Below are 13639 nucleotides of genomic sequence, written 5' to 3'. Positions count from 1 at the left end.
CTCTCTCTCTCTCTCTCAAAATAAAAATATCTATGTTTATAAAAATTATAAATAAAAATACAAAACGAAGTCAGGCTCCGCTGCCTCCTGCCTATGGGATTCGGGGCGGGTGACATACCCTCTGGGTAACATTTCCTCCACTGTAAAATGGAGACAAGAACAGCCTTTGTAGAAAAGTTCCGAAAGCACCCGGTCGTAAATGAAAACGTGGCACAGTCTTGTGTATCTGAAAAGCAAAGCCCTAGCAGTGTTATTCACAATAGTCAAAGGCGGAAGTGACCCACGTGTCGATAGGTGAACAAAACGCGGAATATCCATACAATGGGATATGATTCAGCTTTAAAAGAAAGGAAATTCTGGGACGCCTGCGTGGCTCGGTCAGTTAAGCATCCGACTCCTGATTTCGGCTCAGGTCGTGATCTCACGGTTCATGAGATCGAGCCCCACCTCGGGCTCTGTGCTGACAAAACGGAGCCTGCTTGGGATTCTCTTCCTCCCTCTGCCTCTGCCCCTCCCCCACTCGTACTTTTTGTTTTCTCTCTCCCTCTCAAAAATAAAGAAATAAACTTTAAAAAATCCTTTAAACAAAAAAAGGAAGGAAATTCTTGCACCTGCTACCATGGATTAAACCCTGAAAACATTACGCTTAGTGAAATAAGTCGGTCACAAAAGACAAATACTGTGTGATCCCACTCATGTGGGGTACCTACAGTAGTTAAAGGGACAGAAGTCGGAATGGTGGGGTGCCAGGGGCTGGGGGGAGGGGAAACGAGGAACTGTTTGATGGGTATAGAGTTCCAGATTTGCAAGATGAGAAAGTCCTGGAGATCTGTTTTACAACAATGTGACTATATTTAGCACTACTGAAGTATACGCTTAAAAACAGTCCATTTTAGGGGCGTCTGGGTGGCTCAGTGGGTTAAGTGTCCAACTCTTGATTTTGGGTCAGGTCATGATCTCACGATTTGTGGGTTCGAGCCCCTTCTTGGGCTCTCTGCTCTGATAGCACAGCCTGCTTGAGATTCTTCCTCTCTCTCTCTGCCCCTCCCCTGCTCGCTCTCTCTCTGTTTTTCTCAAAGTAATATTTTTAAAAATGGTCAGTTTTATGGTATGCATATTTTACTACAGTTTAAAATAAATCCAAGTCCTGCAACGGCCTAATAACTTATGAGTTGGGTGATGTGGGTGGGGTGGCCTCTGCTGGGGAGGGTTTGAGGACACCTGAAAGGAGCTGGCATCTGAGGTGACGTTTTGACAAGGCTACGTGGGATGGGGAAGGTCTGACACAAGGACAATCATCCTCAACTGCCCGAGAAACAGTCCCTCAGTCCCTACCTGCCCCCTGCCCCCGCCCCACGGGGCTCAAAGGAGAGAATGAGCTGCTAGGACATCTTGAGGGGGAAAACAGGGGGGCCATGCTGGAGCGAGGAGGGGCAGCACTGAGGTCTGGCACTCCTTCCCTGGGAGAGCCTGTTCCCAGGGCTCTACTGCGAGCGCCTACTCCCAGTTCATATTCTGTGAGCACCTACTGGGTGTCAAGCCAGGCAGAACATTACAGGGAGGGGGATAGGGGCCAGAGACAGAAGACCTGTCCCAGCCCCCAACACAGCAAGGCTTAAGGGCACGGCGGGTTCCGGAGAACCCCAGGAACACTCGGGGGCGCCGTGCCCAGCACAGAGAGGCTCAGCGTGAGTCTGGGAACGCGCAGCATGCTCGCTCCTGCTCTGCTGTGTTCCGTCCCGGGCCATCCTGTCAGTCGGAAGAAATCTTATCTTCCCTCAGGTCTAGGACAAGGCCTGCACGATCCTATTCATTAGCAAATTAGCGAATTTCCTGATGGCCTCTGCGTGCCCCACCGCAGGGAGGGGACTCCCTGACCTCACTGCACCTGCCCACACGGCTGGTCCTGGATCCAAGTCTGGGCTCTGCCACCGGTTAGTTCTGTGGCCTTTTTGTGCCTCAGTTTCCTTGTCTGTAAAAGGGGCGTTATTTAATAGTACCTGATTCGTGGGACCGGGAAGCACTTATGGCCATGCCTGGCACATAGTAAGTGCTGTGCAACTCGGAGCTGTTTTTATCTTTGTCATTATTTCACGCTCTCCTGCACGCCTTCTCTTGTTCACACCATTCATCTGATATTCGTCTAAATATTTTATGTTGCCTTTGTTCTGTGCGTTAAGGACGTCCGCTCAGAGCAGGGGCTGAGTTAGATCCTTTCCTCCAGCACGGTCACGGCTAAGTCACATAAGCAGACACGCGGGGCTGAGCTCTCAGGACACCTTCGCCGTCACGATCGTATCTCCCTTTTACATCCTCCTCGGGAGAGGACCCCAGAAACGTGAGCGACTTGCCTAGAGCGGAGCCGGGGTCGGAACCCAGGTCTCCTGACCCCAGACTGCATGCTTTCCCGGCCAGGTGCAGTGACAGCTGTAGGATCTCGGCCGAAGGACAGACAAATGAAGGTGGCTACTCCCTCACTGTCCTGCACTGTGCCCTCCAGGAGCAGAGGCAGCAGCCGGGAGAGAGGGGCTGACGGGTGGGGACGTGGCCCCAAGTGGGTGAGCAGGCGACGAGAGAGGCCTCATCACGTCCATTCACTGCCTGCCCTGCTGCTCAGCCAGAGCTTGTGCAAAGGCAAATAGCTCGCCCTGGGGCTTTGGTGACAGGCCTAACGGCATCATATTCTCCCACGAAAGAGGGATCGAGGGCCTGGGCAACATCTGGAAAGCACTCTGAAGGGACTCCCTGTCACCGAGGGCTGTGGAGCCTAGGGTTGCCCTGACATGCCCCCGCCATCCCCGGGACACTGGGCACCCCCGCCTCGTTGTGGTGTTTGCTGGGAACAAAGACATCTTGGCAACCCGGCAGGCATCCTGCACGGGACAAATGGGGCTGGGCATCTGTATTTTTAACACATTTCCCACTTGGAAGCTGCCTGATTGGAGGAGTTCCAGTCACTTGTTGGGGTGGGGCTAGGGCCGCTCAGCCACCTGGCCAAAAAGTCACTGTCCCAGCTTCAGGAGTCAGCATCCGAATCTGGGACGTGCCCCCTCCTGTCACGTACCAACTGGGTTAACTTCGGGCAGGTCTCTCCCTTCTGGGCCTCAGTATACACATCTGTAAAAGGGCAGTTTGGGATTAAGACCCTCCAAGGCTCCTTCCCGCTGGGACATTCTCACAGACGAACACCCCACCCCTCGCCAAGGAGACGGAGGGACCCCAAGTGAGAGGCAGCCAGCCACGCAACCCAAGGCCCCGGCTCCAGCTGGATGTGTATCCCAGTTGGCAAGAGGGACAGAAAACCAGGGGCGACAAGTGTCAGACAGCAGAAACCACTAGGAGTAAATTAAAGAATGATGTGATACGGGGGCGCCTGGGTGGCTCAGTCAGTTAAGCGTCTGACTCCGGCTCAGGTCGCTATCTCACAGTGCGTGAGTTCGAGCCCCACATCGGGCTCTGTGCCATCAGTGTGGACCCCGCTTCGAATCTTCTGTTCCTCCCTCTCTCTGCCTCTCCCCCACTCATGTGCTGTCTCTCAAAAATAAATAAACATTTAGGGGAAAATGATGTAAAATTTTTTTGAAAAAAATTAAAACATGATGTGATAGAAAGCCAGGAATATCCTGGGTACTCGTGGGACCCAGCAGAAGTATAAATGGAGGTCGCAGCCCATTCCCCTTCTCTCCTACCAGGTCTCCACCCTGCATCCTGAGGGGCCTCATGGGCAGTGTGGACACATAGCAGTTCGGTCCGCTTCCCCTGCCGACCACGCCACACACACCACCCAGCCAACCCTTGGGCCAACCCCTGAGGTTGCGCATGCAGGCGACACGGTGACCAGGGGACCAGACCCCTCAGGGACCAGACCAGGGGAAGAGGTCCCCATGCCTGCAAGCAGGCTCAGGATGTTTGGACGGGGGGTGCCGGCGTTCTCAGGGCCCCGAGTGGCGTCTGCATGGGAGGATTTGTTCTCCAGGAAGGCACGTCACCTTGGCCCATGGACTTCACACCTCATGAGCAGGATGGCAGCCGGAGCGGGCCCTCCGCGTCAGGCTGTAAGGCTGGTCCTATAGGTAGCCACGGGGCAGGGTTGCCGATTGGGTTGAGGTGATGAGGGAAGGCCCGGAGAAGGGAGGCTCTGAGCCGAGACCCGATTAAGAAGCGGGCAGCCTGCCAGCTCTGGGAAAAAAAAAACATTCTGGGCAGTGGGAGGTGCTCCTCCCGCCCTCCCGGCCCACGGCCCGTGCCTCCGGGCCCACCCTCGGCCCCCGCCAGGCGGGGAGGGGCCCCGAGAGGCCACCTGGAAGCAATCTTCCCCAGCCCGCTCCCTGAAAGTGAAAGCCACTGCCTTGATAGTCTCCAAACTGCCTTTCTTTCTCCCTTCCCTCCAGGGAGGGAGGCTGCAGGAGCCCGGGAGGGGAACGAGGGAGGAGATTAGCCGGAAGCACCCGGCCGGCCCCTGGTTCTCTGGCGTTGGATGAGCAGCCCTCGAAGCCTGTGCGGTTGGCACTGTCCCTCCCTCCCACTTTTCTCTACCCCGAAGCACAGAATCTTGAGACCCAGGCAAGGGTTCTGCCCCTCCAGCCTGGAGCCCTTTCTGACCTTTGAGCGGTCACTTTCTGTCTCTGAGCCTCTGTCCTTCTGCTCCTGAAGAGGAGAGATTAGAGAGATCCGACTTCGAACTTCCTAACCACATGGCAAGCTTTCATCCTGTTCCTGTCTCCTCCCAGCACGTTTCAGGGGCTTCTTTGGTGAACACCCAAATAATATTCAACCGGAACTCACGTGGCCCCGCATTCTCTCGCCTTCAAAAACGTGTCTTCAAATGCTTCCGCATTCTTCCCTTCGAGAGGTGGGGACTGCAGCCCCTCCCCTGGATTCTGGGCCGAGCTTAGTGACTGATTGACCACCAGACTATGGCGGAGGTGGCACTAGGTGACCAAGGCTGGGTCAGAGGGGGCCACGCTGCTACTCCCGGGTTCACCAAACACTTGTGCCGAAGCCCTGGGTCCCGTGCCAGGCGCCCTGCCACAGTGAGGTTGCCGTGAACGTGCAGAGAGCACTCGGCGAGGCCAGAGATTTCTAGAAGAAACAGACGTCTGGCCAGCTCCCACCTAACTGCTCCAGCCCCTTACCGCTTCAGCTCCAGGCACCATCTGTCCACAACTAGGCGAGGCCCCAAGCCAGAACCGCCCTGCAAAGCCCTTCCTGGGCTCCAGACCCACAGAAACTGTGAAAGATACTGAACGGAGTGTGTTTGTTTCTGGCCGCGGAGTTTCGGGCAGGTTTGTTTTCCGGCAACGGTAACGGAAACAGCCATGGTCCCCTGCACCGCCTGGGCTGGACATCCTCTCTTTGTCCCCCCAGATCCCTGTCCACCCTCCTCCTGTCTTTCTGGCTCCAAGAGGCCACCTCCCCTCCCCCTGTCTTCTGTGTGAACAGCATCACTGGGCTCCCCAGGCTTCTGGCTTCCGGGGGACACTGCATGGGGAGCAGGTTGAGCGAGGCATGTGTTTCCTGACTTCCTCCTTGCCAGGTCCCAGCGGTCACAGAGCCACTCTACCAAAAGGCGACAGCTCCTGTCAGGCTCCCCTCACTGGACGGCTTGCTTTCTGGGTTCCAGTAACCGCCCCCTCCCTTAGCTCTGCAGGCCTGGGGGATGGCGCCCTCCTCTTCCCCATCCCTGTACCGTTCCCTTAACACTGGCCGGGCCTTTATAAGGAGCCCTTCGTTAAGCTCCCCTCTATTAACCTGCCCCAGTATGTCCTCTGATTCCCACCAGGGCCTCACCCGATGGCTGATGCCAGCCGTAATCGTAGCTCTGTTCCATCACCCACCCCACCCCACTGTTCGACACCGTCCTGATTGGAGGCCGCATATCCGTGTCTGCACATTCATTTCTTCGACAAACATTTCTTCACCACCTGCCAGGTAATCAAGGGGTCAAGGATACGGCAGTGAACAGGGCAGGCTATATGCTAATGTGGGTGGGGGGGTGGTAGGGGCAGGGGGCACGGGTGGTAAACAAGTGAATAAATGTGAGATAATTTCGACAGTGATGAGGGTGTGAAGAAGATAAAGCCAGGTAACGGATGGGGAAAGACACACAGCCTCAGACACCCTGCACCGGAGACCCATATCCGGGGTGCGGTTCATGCGGAATGTCTTCCAGCACTGGAAGAGCTAGGCTCGCAAACTGTATGGCATGATTTTTGGCTACGCGACAGCCTTCCACAACCACCTGCGAATTGCTCAGTTGAAAGAACAAAGGAAGAAACGACGCTCACTGTCGTGAACTTCCTGACAGGTTTTCAGAGGTTAAACCCAAGCTGGCGTAACAGGGCCTGTGGCTGGATGGAGCTCCAATATGGATGAAACCAAAATGGCGGAAGTCATCTTGAACACTTCTCCAGAATCCACATCTGACGCCCTCCTGCACCCCTTGCACATCGGCTCTGACTTGGGCTCTGCTTGTCTTGGGAAGATGATGGTGAAGGCCAGAGAGGGGCTCTAGGGAAGTGGCCAAATCTCTGTCGGCAAAGAACAGAGGCGCCAGGCAAGGCCTCTGAGGCCAGAGCTCCCTTCTCCCCTCAGAAGCAGAGGGGCAGTTCCCATGACACCCGCCCTGGCCTGCACCCCAGCTGGGCACACACAATATAGCCACTTGTTTGAGACCCCGGCGAGGCCATAGGCCTTGCATGCCCTGGGATGGGCTGGAATGAGTGAAAGATCTGGGCCACTCTCCCCGGCTCTGGGGAGCTTGTTTCCAGCATCCCTGGCCGTGGTTCCTCTACCCACCGACAGTTTCTTGGTCCTATCAGAACTGTTCCAATGCTTCTTCCCACCTGGAATTCTCACCTGCTTCTCTCTGGTGCTTCAAATCCTAGGACGCTATGGTCAGTAAGGATGCCAAGGCACTCACCACTCTCACTTTACGGATGAGGAAGATGAGGCCCAGGGAGGAGATTGTGTTGGCCAACCTCACCGAGTTGGTATAAGAACCCTAGTAGAACGCAGGCCACTGTCCTCCTCTTTCCGTGATCCTTACCCTCATTTCATGAGGCCGGCCCAAGCCCACCTCCAGGATGTCTGCCCTGACACCCACTCCTCTGCCCTCTCCCCATTCTCCCGAGAGCCTTGGCTGTGCTCCGCTCCGTCTGGCCATCTTATTCTCTTGTGCGTGAGTTCAACCCCCAGTGAGAGTGGGACTCCTATTTTCTTTCTCATCTCCGTCAAATTCCCGGCAGAGGCCCGGGTATACACCAGCTCTTGGGTAAATACTTCTGGTTTGGTTAATTCATTAATGGGCAGCGTCTTTGGTTTTCCCCAACTGAACTGTCTCCCCCGACCCGGGAGGAAGGAGAGGATTTTCAATTGTGGAAGTGAAGCAAACACAGAAAAATCTCTGATGTTCCACACTGTGTCCAGCTCATTTCGGTTCCCAGCATTCTGAGTGAGTGAGTGGGTAGGTGGGCGGCACAATGTCCTCTGTGGTCGGAGAGCTGCTCCAGGGGTCTAAGCTCTTGAAGAAGTGCCTCTGTGGGGAGCCCCGGGGGGTTGGCTCCAGGGCTGGACTTGGGTAGAGCCCGAGGCCCGAGAGAACCCGGTGCCCATGGCTATAGGATAGGAGGCAGCCATATCTAACCCTCCTCCTTTGTCTGGGAGCATGACCCTAGCCCCAGCCTCTCTCTTTCCTAGATGCTGCCACTGACCAGAAGAGAAAGGTGACAAGGGACCACGATTCTAGTCCACAATGAGCTGCCTGAGCCTTCCTGTTTTTCACAGGGCTTTTCTCCTGGGATTTTCAGAGTTTTCTCATTTTTTAGCTTCTTTCTTCGGTTTCTTTCTGGTTGGTTTACAAATGGTAAATACGGTGATGTCAGTCCAGCTTGTCCCAGAAGAGCCCCCTCCTCGGTCTTGGCTCCCTTGCCCACTCCCCTGGGTGACCCATTGGCCAGCTGGCCGCTGCCCGGGGAGGGTGGGGGGCGGGGAGGGAGACAAAGGCCCCCTCTTTAGATCAGGCCATGACCTGTGCTCACTGGAGCTTTCACGCATCTCTGCCATTCCTGCCTTTATCAGATTAGCTTTAATTAGACAAATGAAAATCACATGGGGCAGAGGGACAGGAAGCCCTGTGCTCTCGGGAGCGCCTTTCAGCCAAAGGTTGGGGGCTGGGCAGCCACTGGGGAAGGAGATGGACATTCGGCGGGAGGCACCCATCTGTGCGCACGAGAGCCCATAAGCGCCTTCCCCAAGCGGGATCCAGGCAGCTACCTGAAAAAGCACAAAGTTCCATCACTAACTTGGAGAAGCTGGAACATTTTGTGAGTCACAGACGAGACCCCTTTGGAAATCTGCCAAAGGCTCTCAGAGCTGCCGTCCGATAGATACATAATGGGAGCCACGCGTATGAGCCACATATATAATTTACAATTTTTAAGTGGCCACATTAAAAAAAATTTTTTTAAGTTATTTTAATAATCATTTTAAATATTTTTAATGTTTATTTATTTAGGAGAGAAAGAGTGTGCATTGGGGAGGGACAGTGAGAGAGAGGGAGAGAGAGAATCCCAAGCAGGCACCATGCTGTCAGCACGGAACACAGCATGGGGTTCAAACTCACAAACCGCGACATCATGACCCGAGCTGAAATCAAGAGCCAGACGCTTAACCGACTGAGCCACCCAGGCGCCCCTGGTTCCTCTTTAAATGGAGAGACTCCGCCTCAGGCTAAGAGAAAGCACCCGTTTGCCGAAGATTTTTTTTTTTAACTTTTTGTTTTAAAATTAGAGATTCACAGGAGGTCGCAAAGCTAGTCGAGAGAGGTCTCAAGGACTCGTCACCCGGTGCATACGTCCTACCTAACTGAAGTACAGAATCAGACCCAGGAGATGGACATTGGTTTTGTGGACAATGTGTGTGTATGGTTTCACGCCGTTGTATCAGGTTCTGGTAGATTCTGGTAACTACCACCACAATCTAGATCTGCCTAGGCTTTAATGACATGGCTTTGTTTCCTTTGTGTTACTTTTTACTGCTGTAGTCTCTCTATGCAATTGATACTATTTTTCCACTTACAGTAATGACATAACATTTCCTTTTTAATTCAATTTCCTTCAGTAAAAAAAAAAAAAAGAAAAGAAAAAAGAAAAAGAGGGGCACCCGGGTGGCTCAGTCAGGTAAGCCTCCAAGTCCTGATTTCGGCTCAGGTCACGATCTCACGGTTTGTGAGTTCGAGCCCCGCATCGGGCTCCGCGCTGACAATGTGGAGCCTGCTTGGGATTCTCTGTGTCCCTCTCTCTGCCTCTCTTTCTCTCTCAAAAATAAATCAATAAACATTAAAGAAAGAAAAGGAAAAGAAATGGATTTGAGGAAGTGTATCAAGCAAACAAGGACACGGATTGTGCTCAGGAGTGACAAAGTGGCAGAGTGTCGCCTAAATAACAACTTATATGGAATGTTTACAACGTCCCAGGTACTGTTCTAAATGTTTTATATGTATCATGCCATTTAATCTACCCAACAGGCCTTTGAGGTCAGCTCTGCTATTATTATCCCATTTTACAGATGGGAAAGTTAAGACACATTTTAAAAGTTCAGAAGCATTGATCTAGACGTTTTTACCCAAATACAGCATCACTCATGGTTTAAAAACATGTAGATATACTGCACATAACTTTTAAAACCCAAATGAGACTAAACAAAACAAACGAGAACCCAATAAGCAATGTTACTCTTAGGGGGGCCTCAAGATCACGGTTAAGTCAAGGCATCCAGGCGAGGCCCTTACAGAACTGTATTGCTGGACCTCCCAAGCTCTGCTTTGGCTGAGGGAGGGACCGTCGTGCTCTGGCTGTCCTGGTTCAGAGGGCACGAGCTCCCATCCTTGGGAAGAATGGGCAGATGTAAAGAAGAGAAAGCTCTTTGGCCTGGAGCCCTGGGTCCAAGGTCTCTCCAGGGTCTACTCGCAGTCCCCTAATAGCCCAAGAAGCTAAAGGATTACAAGGTAATCCTGGTTCATCGGCTACACCCTGCTTGAATCGTAAGGTGTTTGAGCTGGAAGGGACTGCAGACTCCCCTCTCCTTTGATGGAGGGCAGCAGAGTGGCCAAGGTCATTTTACAGGTGAGGGTGGAGGCAGACGCTACCTACCCACATGGAAGCAAAGGGTGGCCTCCCCTGTCCACGGTCGAGGCCGGATTTCAGCAAGGGTTTGTTGAGCGAGGAAATGGACAATCTAGGTGTCTGACCTAGCTCTCACTTCTCCGCCATTACCCTCTGCCTCTTCCTAAAGCAGAGGATGTAAAATGTTAGCTGCATCAAGGGCTAATAACCACACAGTCCTGGGGCCACCTTCGGAGATTCTGAATCAAGAGGTTAGAGAGGAGCCTGGGAATTTGAATTGGAGACAATGTTTCCCCTCTTCCCAGCTCACTCGTTTCTGGGTAGATACAAAGGTGATGCCCACGCTGGTGTTTTGACGGGTGATTTTCCTCTGTATCTCCCTCCCCTGCCCTGGCTGCACAGCACCCCCTGGCTGAGAGTCCTGGCGTTGTTCAGAAACCTGTGGACTCTGCCCCTCCTTTGGGACCCTTTACCCAGCTAGAGGGTTGCACAGACGGGCGGGCCTGGCTCCCCTTCGCCTCTCGCCCCCAGGGCCCACCAGGCTTAGTCTGGGAGAGCTGATGAATGTCCATTACCCCAGCAGGCCCCATAAAAAGGGTTATGGGGTGTTGCTGAGTTTACAAGCCTGTTCTTGTAAAGCTGCCAGACTTGGGGTGGCCATAGCCCTTATGGAAGAAGGACGAGAAGAAATTTTCCCTCCGTCTAGTGCCACACACCCAGTCACTTTCATGGGAACCGCGGTGGCCTCATTGCAAGAACAGCAGGCCGTGAATCAGAAGACGCTGATCAAGGGGAGGGACTGCAGCTCACAGCTGACCCACTGGACCTTTCTGGGCCTCCACTTACCCATCTGTGAAGTGGGCCTTTCCCCCACCTCCCAGAGGTGGTTGTGAGGATGATGCAGCTAAGTCTGTGGCGTTACAGAGCTGTCAAAGGGTCCCCATCAGAGAATCTGAGCGGCGAGGGCGTCTCTCTGGGGCCAAGTTGGGGAAGAGAGGTGTGCTGATCCCCTCTGTTCCCATCACTGCTCCGGCCCCTGTGGATGAAGAGTGTGGGCTCAGAGGCAGGGGCCAGCGTGGCTGCTGTAGAGGAGGGAGGTCCAGGGACAGTCCCAGAGATCCCCAGCCTCTATGGCACCGGGCAGGCTGGCTTCCTGGCTGCCCTCACCCGTTCCCAGGCCTGGTTTGTGTCTGGTGAAAAGCGCCAGGCTGGTGCGGGCTGCTGGCCCTGCTCTGGGCCGGGCTGGGGTCCCAGGAGTGCCCTGTCGATGCTTGATCTTCGGCACGCTTTCCCCTGTTGGCCTCCAGACCTGGATGGTCTGTGTCAAGGCCTTTCAACATGATCAAACACAGCATCCAGCACTGGGGACAGCTTGGCAAGTGTGAGGTGCAACTGGCGTTTCACATGAGCACTTAAGCCGCCAATAACCAGGCGGCCCCAGAGCAGGGGAACCCAGCCGCCGCTCCCCGAGAGCTCCATTAACATTTCCGACCCATGCACGCAGACGGGGGTTTGAATCTTGTTGGCAAAAGACCAGAGAGGCAGGCAGCTAGTGGTGCCAGCGAGGGGGTGGCGACAGGGGCCAGAGCCTCGAAAAGGGTACCGTCAGGGCCATGGTGACTGCGGCCTAGGTCACCGGGGCCCTAAGACGAATGGTAGCAATAAAGAGCCAACACGGTGCTGAGTGAGCGCTCTGCCCCGTTCTCTACAACAGACCACAACTGTGCGGACCCTTCCACGGATGAGGCTCAGGCTGACCGACCTGCCCAACGGCACAGAGCTGGCAAGTGGGGAAGCCAGGACTCAAACCTGGCATTGAGGTATTTTAGGAACCAGCCCCCAATGAGGGAGCAGATCCCGGGTGACGAGCAGACCAAAGGAGAAAACCAGAATGCCTTCCGTGTGTTTTTGCCCCCAGGCCAACTTCCGTTCCTGGCATGTGTGGGCCATTCTGCCCATCCCCAAGCTTCTCTCCGTCCCCCCACCTCCACCCGGGACGTCCATGGGCACATCTGGGCAAGATCAGTTGTGCACCAACTTACACACACACACACACACACACACACACCAAAACTGTTTTTAGTAAATATAAACTAAAATAATTGCTTTCAAAACAGGCTTTGGCTCGAAACATATGCTTCGCATGCCCTTGGGCAAATGGCTTCACCGCTCTGAGTGCCTTGGCTTGTCCCTCTGCAAAAATGGGTTAACGGTGGCTCCTACCACATGGGCTCACATTGTGGAAGCCCTGAGCCTGGCACTTAGGCAGCAGGCCATAAATGTGTGAGCTTTCATTGTAGTCCTAGGCAGGCAAGGTGCAGTGTGGGCAGAACGGGGTACCAGAAACATCGTGGAGCCCAGCGATGATAAAGCCACGGGGTTTCCCAGTGAGAAAGCCACAGAACCTTGCCTCTGTGAGAACTACCCATCGCTCGGTGGCCAGGATAATGGGGGACTCTGGTCAGATACCCTGCTGGGGGAGCAGAGGTTTGCCAGAGGAGGCTGGGGTCAGGCAGGGTCCCACCTTAGGAGGAGCCTGAGTGAGGAGCACGGTGCCCAGGCTAGAGCCCCACTTACGGCAACGCTGGCATCGTCTCTCCTCCCTCACCTCAAGTGGTGTCAGGGGCCTCACTTGTCCCCAGGCCCCGCAAGCTGAGGGGGCCGAAGCCCCTAGAAGGCCTCATGCTGCTCACGGTCATCCAGAGGCTGCAGAAGGGGTGGCGATGGGCCTAGCCCAGGTCCCCTGTGCTCGGCGGTGTGCTGGACCCACACCAACTCATACAAACCTGTTCCAACTCGTGAACCTCCCCGACATGTTTTCAGGAATTTCACCCTTAAAAATTCAATGATATGGACACACAGTTAAATACGTTATATTAAAACAAAGGTAACAAATAATCAAAACTCATCGCTTCCTGGGGACTCGGTTGAGCGTCCAACTTCTGCTCAGGTGGTGATCTCATGGTTCGAGGGCTGGAGCCTGGCATTGGGCTTTGCACTGACAGCACAGAGCCTGCTTCAGGTTCTCTGTCTCCCTCTGTCTCTGCCCCTCCCCTGCTGGCGCTCTCCAGTACATATATTTACTATCACGAATGCCACGAGATCACTTGTATCTATGGCATGTGCAGGAAGTACCCCACTATGGTGCACCGACGCAGACCTCTTCCCAGCTCTGCCTTCTGGGATATTGCCTTGGGAGCCTGAAATTGGCCTCGGGAAGTTTTCCATTTGGGCGATCAGCAAACCCTCCAGGCCAGGGCTGACCCTCTCCGGAGCAGGTTGTTAAACATTTAGAAGCACACCAACACCCGCGGGCCGCTGGGGCGCTGCGATGGGTACTCGGGCCCAGAGCCCAACCCCGCTAACGGAGGGAGGCGAGGCCGCTCTTCTCTACTGGGATTTATGTCCACCCCCAGACCTCCAGGACTTACTTTAGAACAAGTGAGGAGGCTCCGGAATTGATTGGACCCATTGTTCCCCATCCCGCCGGTGGACTCCGCCCCCCATTGTCCACG

At 54.4% G+C, this 13639-nt stretch overlaps 1 long non-coding RNA gene across 3 annotated transcripts in view; it reads right to left on the bottom strand.

Moving 5' to 3' along the window:
• Nucleotides 1-13639, bottom strand: part of LOC122231338 — a 17471-nt gene extending 3832 nt beyond the window's left edge. The window contains exons 1-4 of one of the 3 annotated variants that reach the window (XR_006208533.1): nucleotides 13556-13639; nucleotides 12702-12957; nucleotides 10971-11160; nucleotides 8120-8274 (exon numbers count right to left, since the gene is read on the bottom strand). This is a non-coding gene — a long non-coding RNA (uncharacterized LOC122231338). Of the gene's footprint in view, nucleotides 1-8119; nucleotides 8275-10970; nucleotides 11161-12701; nucleotides 12958-13555 lie in introns of those variants that run through there. The other 2 variants (XR_006208531.1, XR_006208532.1) reach the window with 2 other exon arrangements.

Source organism: Panthera tigris, chromosome D1, assembly GCF_018350195.1.
Source record: "Panthera tigris isolate Pti1 chromosome D1, P.tigris_Pti1_mat1.1, whole genome shotgun sequence".
NCBI classification, from domain to species: Eukaryota; Metazoa; Chordata; class Mammalia; order Carnivora; family Felidae; genus Panthera; species Panthera tigris.
Note: the sequence above shows the minus strand (reverse complement) of the source record. Positions and strands in the feature narration are given on the sequence as shown.